The 13,056-nt window shown below is 44.9% G+C and overlaps 1 pseudogene across 1 annotated transcript in view; it reads left to right on the plus strand.

The window, feature by feature from the left end:
* Window positions 1-9,181, plus strand: part of LOC311128690 (SH2 domain-containing protein 3C-like) — an 82,247-nt pseudogene extending 73,066 nt beyond the window's left edge. Inside the window, exons 7-14 of the transcript in view lie at window positions 2,037-2,314; window positions 3,497-3,624; window positions 3,866-4,407; window positions 4,893-5,008; window positions 5,397-5,568; window positions 5,709-5,820; window positions 6,062-6,280; window positions 9,006-9,181. The product of the transcript in view is annotated as an SH2 domain-containing protein 3C-like (transcript). The remainder of the gene's footprint in view (window positions 1-2,036; window positions 2,315-3,496; window positions 3,625-3,865; window positions 4,408-4,892; window positions 5,009-5,396; window positions 5,569-5,708; window positions 5,821-6,061; window positions 6,281-9,005) is intronic.
* The last annotated feature ends 3,875 nt before the right edge of the window (window positions 9,182-13,056 follow it).

A 13,056-nucleotide genomic window follows, 5' to 3' on the forward strand; every position in this document is an offset into this window, starting at 1 on the left:
TATAACCCTTAAAAGTGTAGGTCTTTCCTTTAGAGAAATTGCAAAGAAAGCCAAGGTGTCAGCGAGTACAATTTCCTACACCATCAAAAGGCACTTGGAAACTGGAGGAAACTCTGACAGGAATAGGTCTGGCAGACCCAAAGCCAAAACAGAATCAGAAGACAAGTTTCTCAGAGTCAACAGCTTGCGTGATAGGCGGCTCACAGAACAACAGCTTCAAGCACAGATTAACACTGGTCGAAGTAAGCAAGTCTCAGTTTCAACTGTGAAGAGAAGACTTCGAGCTGCAGGTTGGACAGGTCGAGCGGCAGTAAGAAACCATTGCTAAGATGGCAAAATAAGAAAAAGAGGCTTGCCTGGACCATGACGCACTGCCAGTGGACTACTGAAGACTGAAAGAAGGTATTATGGACCGATGAATAAAAATATGAAATCTTCGGTTCATCACGCAGGGTTTTTGTATGCTGTCGAGTAGGCGAAAGGATGGTTCCTCAGTGTGTGACGCCAACTGTCAAACATGGAGGAGGAAGCGTGATGGTCTGGGGCTCTTTTGCTGGATCCATAGTCAGCGACTTGCACAGAGTGAGTGGCACCCTGAACCAAAACGGCTACCACAGCATTTTGCAGCGCCATGCAATACCATCTAGTGTACGCCTAGTTGGTAAGGGGTTCATCCTACAGCCAGATAATGACCCAAAACACAGAACTCAGAACTACCTTAGAAGAAAATAACAAGACGGTAGGCTTCAAATCATGGAATGGCCAGCACAGTCTCCAGACATAAACCCCATCCAGCTGGTTTGGGATGAACTGGGCAGAATGGTGAAAGCAAAGCAACCTACAAGTGCAACACATTTGTGGGAACTTCTGCAACAGTGTTGGGAAGAACTTTCCGAACAATATTTGATTTCCATTGTAGAAAGAATGCCACGAGTGTGTTCGGCTGTTATGTCTGCAAAAGGTAGCTACTTTGATGAGTCAAAAATGTAGATTACATTTTGTTAAACAAAACGATTCCATGATTTATTTTTTGTCTCCAATTGTTTATTTGTTCTATGCTTTCATTTCAGAGTACATTAAGACATTAAACTGTGTGAATTTCAATAAAAACTGGAAAAATTGAGGTGTTCTAAAACTTTTGACCAGTAGTGTGTATATATATATATATTTTACAAATAACCGTTCAAATACTCAAATAAAGGTAATTGTTTGGGGCTGTGTATTTGAATATACTATTTTAAATAACAAATACTCAAATACACATGTATTTAAACCCAGGTCTGGTAACTTCTTTCATTTCTATCAGGTTGTTTGATCTATGTTTGTTTGTAATTTTAAGGTTTTAACCACGAGCTGAAGACAAATATACATTTTATGAAACATTTTAACAGACGTAAAGGTCCAATGCAACTGTTTTTATGTCAATATCAATTTATTTCTGGGTAACAATTAAGTACCTTAGTGTGATTGTTTTCAATTAATATGGTCAAAAAGAAACTAGCAAAGAGCAATTTCTCAAGCAAGAATTTAGTTAGGACTGTCTGGAAGTGCACTGAGTGGGGAGGGGAAAACTAGCTGTTATTGACAGAGAGGTTTGGAACTGTCTTTCTTACTGGTCTATTAACTCTTATACCGCCTGGTGATGTCACCAGGCAGGCCAAAACTCCATCCCACCAAAACAGGTTGAAATTTCAGGCGGTCTTACACTAAAAGGGCATTATCATAATTTCACAATTTCACATTTTTATTCCAACCTCATAATGTGGATATATATATAAAACACAGGAAAATTATGTTTTTGACTGCACTGGGCCTTAAAGATTTAGTGACAAGTCTAGTGAGTAAGATGACTACAGATGAACTATTTTTATATTTTTATGATCTATTGATGATCTGATTGTTGTGTATGAACCGTCGACTGTTGCTGTTTTGTACTGCTATTTGATTTTACTACTTATATTGTTGATCGTCGTTTTTTGTCTTTGTGACTGTGTTGCAATGATTTGACAAGAGAGTATTTCTTATTTTATCTTAAGGTCCAGTACCTGTTAGAGAAGGACAGCTTCGACTCCATACCTGAACTGGTGAGGTTCTACGTGGCCGGGCGGCAGCCTATCTCCCAGCCCAGTGGAGCCCAGATCTACTGTCCAATCATACGCACCCTACCCCTGCGCTACTTGGAGGCCACGTTTGCCTTAGCCAATAGCAGGCACGGCCTGGCCCACTCACCGTCCAGTCAGAGAGGAGCGTACATCAAGAGGCGGAGCGTAACCATGAACGACGGATTGACCACGGAGAAGCTGATACCTCACAGGTGAGAGAGGAGAGATGGACTGACATAGTATCATTATTACACTCTCCTCTTCTTCTCTACATTCTTGTTCAGTGTGTGTGTGTGTGTGTGTGTGTGTGTGTGTGTGTGTGTGTGTGTGTGTGTCTCTCAGTGGTGTAAAGCAGATGTTTCATTGCCCATTCATTCCCATTGTGCGGTCAGTGATGTGGAGTCGATCTGTCCAGTGGAACCACCAGTTCTCCCAGAACCAGTAGCTACACCAAAGCCAGAAGTGAAGGCTGCTTTCGTGGGGTGCAGGTGGTGTGTGTAAGCCCATTTGGGTCAGAACACCGGTGTTATGACAGACCCCTTCCCACTCTCACCCCCTACCTCTGATTCACTGAGAGCATGTTAGATCAGAGCCATACTTTAGACTCTGTACAATATGGCTCCATACTAAGCTAGTTGCTACCCAAGTCACTCTGACACTGAACTGTCTGCACATCCTTATAATGCATGACTGTCTGTTTCCTCTTCCTCTGCACAGCAACCCGAGGTCAAGCTGAGAGGTCAAGCTTAGCCTGGTCACAGATCTGTTTGTGCGGTCTTGTCAACTTGTATGGTCATTGTCCATACAAGTTGGCCTCCCGAGTGGCGCAGTGGTCTAAGGCACTAGCTGTGCCACTAGAGATCCTGGTTCGAATCTAGGCTCTGTTGTAGCTGGCCGCGACCGGGAGACCCATGGGGCGGCGCACAATTCGTCCAGGGTAGGGGAGGGAATGGCCGGCAGGGATGTAGCTCAGTTGGTAAAGCATGGCGTTTGCAACGGCAGGGTTGTGGGTTCGATTCCCACGGGGGGTATGATTTTTTTAAAAATAATAATAATGTATGCACTCACTAACTGTAAGTCGCTCTGGATAAGAGCGTCTGCTAAATGACTAAAAATGTTTTTTTTAAATTGTCATGCCAAACATGACATGACAGTGACCATATGAATTGGCCATGCAGCGCAAACAGATCTTGGACAAGGATAAGGTTGACCTGTGTTTCACCTCTTATTAGTAGACCAATAGTGCAAAATGTATACCTGGCACTTAAGTTAAAATATAGACTTTTGGAGCATTAATCAAATCAAAATAATCATATGACAACTCTCACGCTGTTCATGGGAACCCAGCCATATAAAAACCAATCGAAAATGACTGTGTTGGTTTGTGTTTGCAGCCCTTCTACTATTCACAACCACAAGGATGCGATGAGGAACTGTGCCATGAGTATGGATCAGATCCAGGAGTATCGCTGTCCCCTGTCTCCTGTAGGAGAAACACCTCTCTCCCCAGCATACAGCCACAGTGAGTGTTAATGTCATGGAGATGCAGATTATTTTATAACGTGGTGATGTGGTGCGTTTGATTGAGCCTGCCTGTCTACAGTGTAAGATGGGTAGGGTTGGGGTTTGTACTTTTGAGACTATTCCATTAGTTCCATTGCCCCAGGCAAGCTCAATCAAGCACAGCTAAAAAAAACATTACTAAATTAACCCACGTATTGAATATAAAATACATGTGTGTAACCCCCCGCTTATCTCCCCAGTCCACAGACACAGAACCCAGTCAGGGGGTAGAGTTCTGGCCATGGTGCCCCCCTCCCCAGTCCTGAGACGCTCCAGCGACCCCCAGCTCAGCCCTGGCTCCAACAACAACCTACCTGACATGCTAGCCGCCAGCTGCCACTCCACCCCGGCCCACTGCTCCTACCCAGCCCCAGCAGGGGGCTCTGAAACAGAGGGAAGCTACTGCGACCTCAGGCCCTCCCCGGCCCCATGTCCTGGGGCTCCATGTGCTGCCGGCGTGCCCCCGACACCTCCAGCTAAGAGCTACGTGGAGCGGCTGCGTGTGGAGGAGGGCCGAGGGCCTGCCCCAGGGAGGGAGGACGGTGCAGGGGCTGGGGGAGAGGCGTTCAGCGCCCCCCTGGTGGAGACTGCCTCCTCCTTCAGACCAGGGAAGTACCTGTCACCCCTGATCCCCCAGGAGAACAAGCCCTTAGAGATGAGCATACTGAAGAGAGTCAAGGAGTTGTTGGCTGAGGTGGACGCTAGGACGGCTGCTAAACACATCACCATGGCTGACTGCACGGTATGGACACGCATGCATACAGTATGGACACACACCCATAGGACTCTGAATAGGGTTATAAGGGCAGTATTCTGGCATTGTGTACCTTGGACCTCTGAACGTAACTCAGTAATGTCACTAATCCCCTACTGTCAGCCACTCTACTCTGTCACAGAGTGTTGCTCAATTAACTCCTCTTAATGGTAGAGCAGCAGAGAGCAACCTGAGGTTAATACAGGGATGACTATGCTATCCTCAGCACTATTTACTCCACTCATTATTTGATAAGATTTGAATTAAGAGCCAATTAACCACCCGTCTCAGTGACCATGAATACATTAAGATAGAAATTACAATAAAACATTCCTCTCCCACTCCCTTCCTATCTCCTCTCTCTCCCTCTTCTCTCTCCTCTCTCCTCCCCTCCCCTCTCCTTCCCTCCCTCTCTGCTTCCTTCACTCACTCCTTCCCTCTATGTTGTGCTTCCTCCTTCTGTCTGTCTGCAGGTTGCTAGGATACTGGGCGTTACCAAGGAGATGCAGAGGATGATGGGAGTAGGTTCAGGACTGGAGCTTTTGACTCTACCTCACGGACATCAGCTGAGACTGGACCTACTGGAGAGGTAAGGGTTAATAATAATATAATATGTAGGGTTGTGGTTGCGGTTGCGGCGAGGGTTGAACTGGGATGTGGACATGAAGCTAGGGTTAGGGTTAGCTGAGACTGGACCTGATGGAGAGGTAAGGGTTCAGTTCAATGCTGGACATACAACAGCCAGAGAGTATACGTTGTGAAAATGAAACGTCCCTCCCGTCATAGTCTCGTCCACCAGACGACTCTTTCTATGTCGCAATTAGCCTGGGGACGAGTTAACTCTCGTCATTAGAAGTCAGTTCTGCTCCTCAACCAAGACTGTGTCCTCATCTACCTTTCTCAACATCTCTCGCTTCCTTCATCTACCATCCTGCCCCCCCCCCCCCCCCCCCCCCCCCTCCCCCTGTCCTCCCCAGGTTCTACACTATGTCTATAATGATGGCTGTGGACCTGCTGGGGTGTACAGGCAGTACGGAGGAGAGGGCTGCTCTGCTCCATAAGACCATCCAGCTGGCTGCAGAACTCAAAAACAACCTGGGGAACATGTTCGGCTTTGCTGCTGTGATGAGAGCACTGGAGCTGCCACAGGTATATGGACATACAGCACACACACACACACACACACACACACACACACACACACACACACACACACACACACACATACACACACACATCATAATTATCTTTTAATTGGCATTACTCATGCTGTTCTATCTCTCTGTCAGATTTCTCGCCTGGAGCAGACATGGATGACGTTGCGTCAGAGACATACAGAGGGAGCCATCCTCTATGAGAAGAAGCTCAAGCCCTTCATGAAGAACATGAACGATGGCAAAGGTATGGAGCTGGTGGCTCAGATAGCACTTTTATAAGGCACTCTGTCACAGGAGAGCACAGCGCACAAAGCATGATGTATATCTCACGGTGAAGGAATGAAAAGATGAATCATTATTGAAAAGTCTCAAGATAGACTCTTCTATCTGAGTGTCTCTCTACCTGTCTACTATATGTTATATAGTATTTCAGTGACCAGTGTTTCTAACTCTCTGTATCTGTGTGTCCTCTGTGTATATTTAAGAGAGCAGTGTGCTGTCCAACACATCCTTCCCTCACGTGGTTTGTCTGCTGTCTCTGCTGGAGAGGGGTGTGGCCGTGGGGGAGGGGCCAGGGGCGGGGATAGAACCCTGGGAGAATGTGGAGGCGGGCGTTGATGTCGTGATGTCACACCTGGAGGCGGCCCGGACCATCGCTCACCACGGGGGGCTGTACCGCACCAACGCTGAGACCAAACTACAAGGTAAGGGTTCGGTGTGTGTGTCTGTGTCTCTCTGTGTGTGTGGTGTCACTGGTGTGTGTGTGGTGTCACTGGTGTGTGTGTTTGACTTGCACACACAAGGCCAGTTTCCCGGACCCAGGTCACTGTCTGAAGCTAAGAGAATCTCATTCACAGTGGCGACCCGTCATTCAGGGCAGGTGGGGCAGAGCCGCATACAAACATGTTCTCTTTTTTGCTTTCTTGAGTAAGGCAGCTCCAAAATGCAGGTGTTTCACCCTAGATCAATGCTTTCTGTGGTGAAGGGGCAGCCAGCGGAAAATACAGAGCGGAGGGGTTGTTAATCTTCTCTAGTTGCGCCGTGATTGGCTCAGTGTTCTGTCACTCATGGGGACACTACGTCACCGCAAAATCTGACAGCTTGGAAGTTCAAGCCCCCTTGGGTGCTGCCATAGATTTACATTAGATGTGCCCATCCAAGAAGGCTCAATGTCATTGGCCACAGATAGAATGACGTCAAATCATGTTATATCTACCGTAGCTTTGATTGGACTGATCATGTCGACATCATACTTTCAAAATCTTAGCTGGCAAGCTAGACAAGCAGTCATCATCATGAATCACGTCGACAATCTACTGGCAAATCCTTTTCAATCCTTGTCATATGAAGAGAAATTATAGATAAAACATATCGGTGCTCATCGGCCATTGGTCATAAACATTACACAACAATTTGGAAATCGCAAATTCAACAATGAGTGGTTTGGAAAGAATCAGTGGCTAACTGCAAGCGTTGCAAAGCAATCCCTATTTTGCTTCCCCTGCCTGCTATTCAGTGGAGACGGTATGTGGTCCAAGTCTGGGTTTAAGGGTCTCTTTTCCAAGCTTAAAAGGATAAACATTCACACCCAACACCATGGGCCAGAAAAGGTTGAATACATCGGCCATGCTGTCAAGCCAGCATGACTTCTGCCACGTTCAAAACAATTGGAAACTTGGAACTGGGAAATCTCAGACTTCAGTGAGTTCAAGACAACTGGGAACTCAGGAAATACATTTTGAAGGGTCATCCAACTCGGAATTTCAAGTCGGGAACTCTGGCTTCTTTCTAGAGCTCCGACCTGAAGATCCCTGACGTCATGATTCGACCATGTTTTTTTCAGAGTTCCCAGTTGTGTTGAAAGCACCATCAATCCAGAGAATGCCAGACTTTGATAACAAAGTTTCATCACAAAATTTCCCCACAAGAAGGGCCGCTGCGCCACCTTCCTGTTCAAGTGAGCACAGCACAACTGTGAGTCCAAAAATGTATTGTATGCTGCTGCATAAATGATGTAATATGCTAGGGAGATGTGTATACTGTCGCTAAGAAAGTAATACTAAGTGTATGTTGTGTAGTAAGCTGTTAGTAGCCCATGTGCCTCACCCTAATAATTTGGTCCCTTTCCCCCTCATAACTTAGCCTACTGTTCTGACTTGATGGTGCACATGTAGCCTATAGCCTGTTTTAGAGGAATGTCATCATAGAATATTGTAAGAGTTTTCATTGTCTGGTTATATGACCCCTTTATTTATCCTACGGTTCTGACTTGGTGTACAGGGAGAATACTGTAAGAACGGCCCATGTTCTGAATTCTGTCGCTGTACATTTAAAACATGCTGAACAAATAGTTATATTGACTATGTCCATCTTAGCTCGCTCCTTAATGTCTTAATCGAAATTACGGATTGCCTCTTATCCGCTCATCGTCCCCCATAGTTTGTACATCTCAATTGTCAGTAGAAACCACATTTGTTTAAGCAAGTCAGCCGTATCAGCTATGTTTTTTTAAAAGGCAGTAAATGAGGCTGAATGAACTGTTTCGCTGCCAGACAAGGATCTGCTGATAGCCATATGTAGCAGTGGTAAGGATTCACTACATGGTGCTGAAAAGAAAACTCTGCTGTTGGGACAGCTTTATGTAGGCCCTAACAGTTTGTGGGCACCGTTTGTCACCGTTATAGTGCAATTGTGTAGTGGCTTTACCGGCATGCATCCAAACATTTTTGGGGAGTTTGCCCCACCAAGATTTACATTCTAAAATCGCCACTGCTCATTCATCATTCGAGAATCACAGACTCATCAATCTCCATCAGAAGTGCTTTTTAGTCTAGTGATAGGATTAGGCTTAATCCAGGTCCAGGAAACTGTCCATGGAGTATATAATAGTATTATAGAGTAGAGTGCTGTGTCAGTTTTATTGACATATTATTATGGACTAACCACTAAGGCCTTGTCTGAGTAGTGTCTGGTGTGCATTGATTTATTTGACTGAGTAATAACTGTAGTATTGCGTTACATCTCAAGTTGTTATGTTGGTCCTTGATGCTGAGGCATCATAATATCTGACGGTGTGGGTGTGTTCAATATGATGTATGTTATGCTTCATTGTCATTGATCTGAAATAATGATTGAGGTGTTGTGTTGTGTACACCTGTGGTGGTGATGGTTACAGTATGTTTACATTGATCATTTGTTCTTATTGATTCCAGTCCCTGCTGATGACTGGTGTTTTGAGCAGGATGTCAATAGCTACCTTAACTAGCCTGTGTTTTCCACAATGTCTTTAATATTGATCTCTCTTCTCTTCTTTTATCTTCTCTCGTATGTTCTGTTTTGTTCTGTCTCCTCTCCTCTCCTCTCCTCTCCTCTCCTCTCCTCTCCTCTCCTCTCCTCTCCTCTCCTCCTCCTCCTCGTCTCCTCCACCAGGCTTCCAGGAGAGAGAGGAGGTTCTGGAGATCTTCCGGACAGAGTTCCAGATGAGGTTGCTATGGGGAAGCAGGGGTTCGGAGGGCAGCCAATCAGAACGCTATGAGAAGTTCGACAAAGTCCTGACCGCTCTGTCTCACAAGCTGGAGCCTCCTGTACGCCACAGCGAACTATAGCACCCATCTCACTGAACACCCCTATACACAGCACTGCGCTCACAGTGGTACAACCTGCCTCCCCATACTGCAAGGCACCTTGATGTGGATGTCCAAAGTGAATAAGAGGGGATGAGGCCGCTAACAGGGACAAAAGAGTGGACTTAGAGAAGACGGGAGGCGAGAAGGAGCATCTCACTGTATATCCCAAAAAAAGGCACAAAGGGCTTTTTCAGAGCTCTTCAATAGGCTGTAATGTTTCCCTCCCTAAATGCTGAAAGACAGAGTGGGTCGAGGAGGAGTGGGAAATGGGGTATTCTTCTACCCATCAGCAAGCTACAAAGAACTACAGGTACGGTGTGCGCTGAGGGTCAAACAGTGCAGGAGAGGTTGGATCTAGCTGTTCTCTGGTTGATCACATGAAGCTCTGATCTGTCTTCAACGCCTTCATTATTACCTCTCCTATTACATCTGTACTTACCGGTTCATTGTCACACACTGTTCTGTCAGAGAGCAATAGTAAACACAATGTGTGTGTGTGTTCTGTCTGACTTAAAGAGACAGTCATATTTAACACAATGTGTGTGTACTTCAGGACACCTGTACCATAGAGATTCACATCTCTATTTATTTTTTCTTTGTTTTATTTGACCTTTAACTAGGCAAGTCAGTTAAGAAAAAATTCTTATTTACAATGACGGCCTACACCGGCCAAACCCGGACGATGCTGGGCCAATTGTGCGCCGCCCTATGGGACTCCCAATCACGGCCAGTTGTGATACAGCCTGGAATCGAACCAGGGGGTCTGTAGTGACGCCTCAAGCACTGAGATACAGTGCCTTAGACCGCTGCGCCACTCGGGAGCCCTCAATGACCTCTGACCTGTATCATCTGACCTCAGCTTTAGACTGAGAGGTTGTGTGTTCTAGAATCTGTTCTTCTTGTATAGACTCTCTGCATGGCTGCCATTCATTCATTACATAGTCCATCAGGTCCCCTGTTGATGACACATGCAGTGTGCTCATACAGCTCATACAGACAGACAGACACTTATCTGCTCCATAACACATGTAATAATATATGTTGCCACATCATATCAGCTGTTTGAGGCATACTTAGCATTTCTCTCTGTGGATTTTGTTTGTGTGCTGTTCAGAAGCAGTTATCTTATTGAGGCTCTTCTGAGAAGCATCCACCCCCCTCTCCTCTTCTAATTTCTGACATGTCATTAATGTTTCATGATGACTCCTGTCCCATTTACATCATATGAGCATTTTTGCCTTGTCCTCACTTGTCACAAACACACCATTAGAAATATCCTTAAAGCACTCTGTGTGAATTATTGTACTTCAGGCACATTTGTTATACAGTGAGGGGAAAAAGTATTTGATCCCCTGCTGATTTTGTACATTTGCCCACTGACAAAGGCATGATCAGTCTATAATTTTAATGGTAGGTTTATGTGAACAGTGAGACAGAATAACAACAAAAAATCGAGAAAAACGCATGTCAAAAATGTTATAAATTGATTTGCATTTTAATGAGGGAAATAAGTATTTGACCCCTCTGCAAAACATTACTTAGTACTTGGTGGCAAAACCCTTGTTGGCAATCACAGAGGTCAGACGTTTCTTGTAGTTGGCCACCAGTTTTGCACACATCTCAGGAGGGATTTTGTCTCACTCCTCTTTGCAGATCTTCTCCAAGTCATTAAGGTTTCGAGCCTGACGTTTGGCAACTCGAACCTTCAGCTCCCTCCACAGATTTTCTCTGGGATTAAGGTCTGGAGACTGGCTAGGCCACTCCAGGACCTTAATGTGCTTCTTCTTGAGCCACTCCTTTGTTGCCTTGGCCGTGTGTTTTGGGTCATTGTCATCTTGGAATACCCATCCACGACCCATTTTCAATGCCCTGGCTGAGGGAAGGAGGTTCTCACCCAAGATTTGACGGTACATGGCCCCATCCATCGTCCCTTTGATGCGGTAAAGTTGTCCTGTCCCCTTAGCAGAAAAACACCCCCAAAGCATAATGTTTCCACCTCCATGTTTGACGGTGGGGATGGTGTTCTTGGGGTCATAGGCAGCATTCCTCCCCCTCCAAACACTGCGAGTTGAGTTGATGCCAAAGAGCTCGATTTTGGTCTCATCTGACCACAACACTTTCACCCAGTTCTCCTCTGAATCATTCAGATGTTCATTGGCAAACTTCAGACGGGCCTGTATATGTGCTTTCTTGAGCAGGGGGACCTTGCGGGCGCTGCAGGATTTCAGTCCTTCACGGCGTAGTGTGTTACCAATTGTTTTCTTGGTGACTATGGTCCCAGCTGCCTTTAGATCATTGACAAGAACCTCCCGTGTAGTTTTGGGCTGATTCCTCACCGTTCTCATGATCATTGCAACTCCATGAGGTGAGATCTTGCATGGAGCCCCAGGCCGAGGGAGATTGACAGTTATTTTGTGTTTCTTCCATTTGCGAATAATTGCACCAACTGTTGTCACCTTCTCACCAAGCTGATTGGCGATGGTCTTGTAGCCCATTCCAGCCTTGTGTAGGTCTACAACCTTGTCCCTGACATCCTTGGAGAGCTCTTTGGTCTTGGCCATGGTGGAGAGTTTGGAATCTGATTGATTGATTGCTTCTGTGGACAGGTGTCTTTTATACAGGTAACAAACTGAGATTAGGAGCACTCCCTTTAAGAGTGTGCTCCTAATCTCAGCTCGTTACCTGTATAAAAGACACCTGGGAGCCAGAAATCTTTCTGATTGAGAGGGGGTCAAATACTTATTTCCCTCATTAAAATACAAATCAATTTATAACATTTTTGACATGCGTTTTTCTGGATTTTGTTGTTGTTATTCTGTTCAAATTCTGTTCAAATAAACCTACCATTAAAATTATAGACTGATAATTTCTTTGTCAGTGGGCAAACGTACAAAATCAGCAGGGGACCAAATACTTTTTTTTCCCTCACTGTACATGTAAAAACACTGACTACTATTTTCTTTAACTTTATTTTTATTTTATTTTTCTGAGTGATTTTATTCCTGACAGGCAGATTTAGTTGACATGGTGACATGTTTGAAGACATTGTTGACATGTTTGAAGACTTTGTTGACATGGTAACATAACATGTTTGAGCCTCTGCTCTTGCCATATAGGATTCAGGTTTTAACCGGTGTGAATTAATGTGCTTTAGTTTGAAAGTGACCAGAACGTTCTCAGGGCAGAATGGAGGCCCCCTCAGACCTAGCCTGATCCCAGACCTGTGTGTGCTGTCTTCTTGCCAACTCCTATGGTCATTGTCAGCCAAAGAAACTATAGGAGTTTGCAAAACAACATAAATAGATGTGGGATCAGGCTCCCTCAGACCCCCTCAGTGACTGTATGATGTGTTTTGCTTTGTATGTATGATAACGTGTTTGATATGATATGGACAGAGTGTTGAAAAGGACATTATACATTAAAACCATCAAAAGCGTTTTGATTTCACATATTCACTGTAGTATCGTGCGATTTTCACTCACTCAAATTCATAAAATGTTCTCTTTAAATTGTATTGTTGCTGAAATTCCATGTAAAATGCAACATCAACATGAGGGCTTAAAGGAATCTGCCAACTTCCTTGGAACTAAATACATTGTGATGTTTGACCTTTGATCGAATAATACCTGGCAACCTTTCCTCTGCCGACTCCTAAGCAGTGTTACGTTGAAACACAAAAGCACTATGAATGAAGATCATGATTATTTTATTTGCGATGTGTTTGATGAGTGTCAGTGTCTGCTGATTGATTTCCAATCCATGATGTATTTAGGCCTGAGATAGAGAGCTGACTCTCAGATCTATGCAATCACTTTAATTAATAAATTAATACATTAATTAAGAGTCCCATAGAA

The sequence above is a fragment of the Coregonus lavaretus genome, assembly GCF_964263955.1.
Source record: "Coregonus lavaretus genome assembly, chromosome: 4".
NCBI lineage: Eukaryota > Metazoa > Chordata > Actinopteri > Salmoniformes > Salmonidae > Coregonus > Coregonus lavaretus.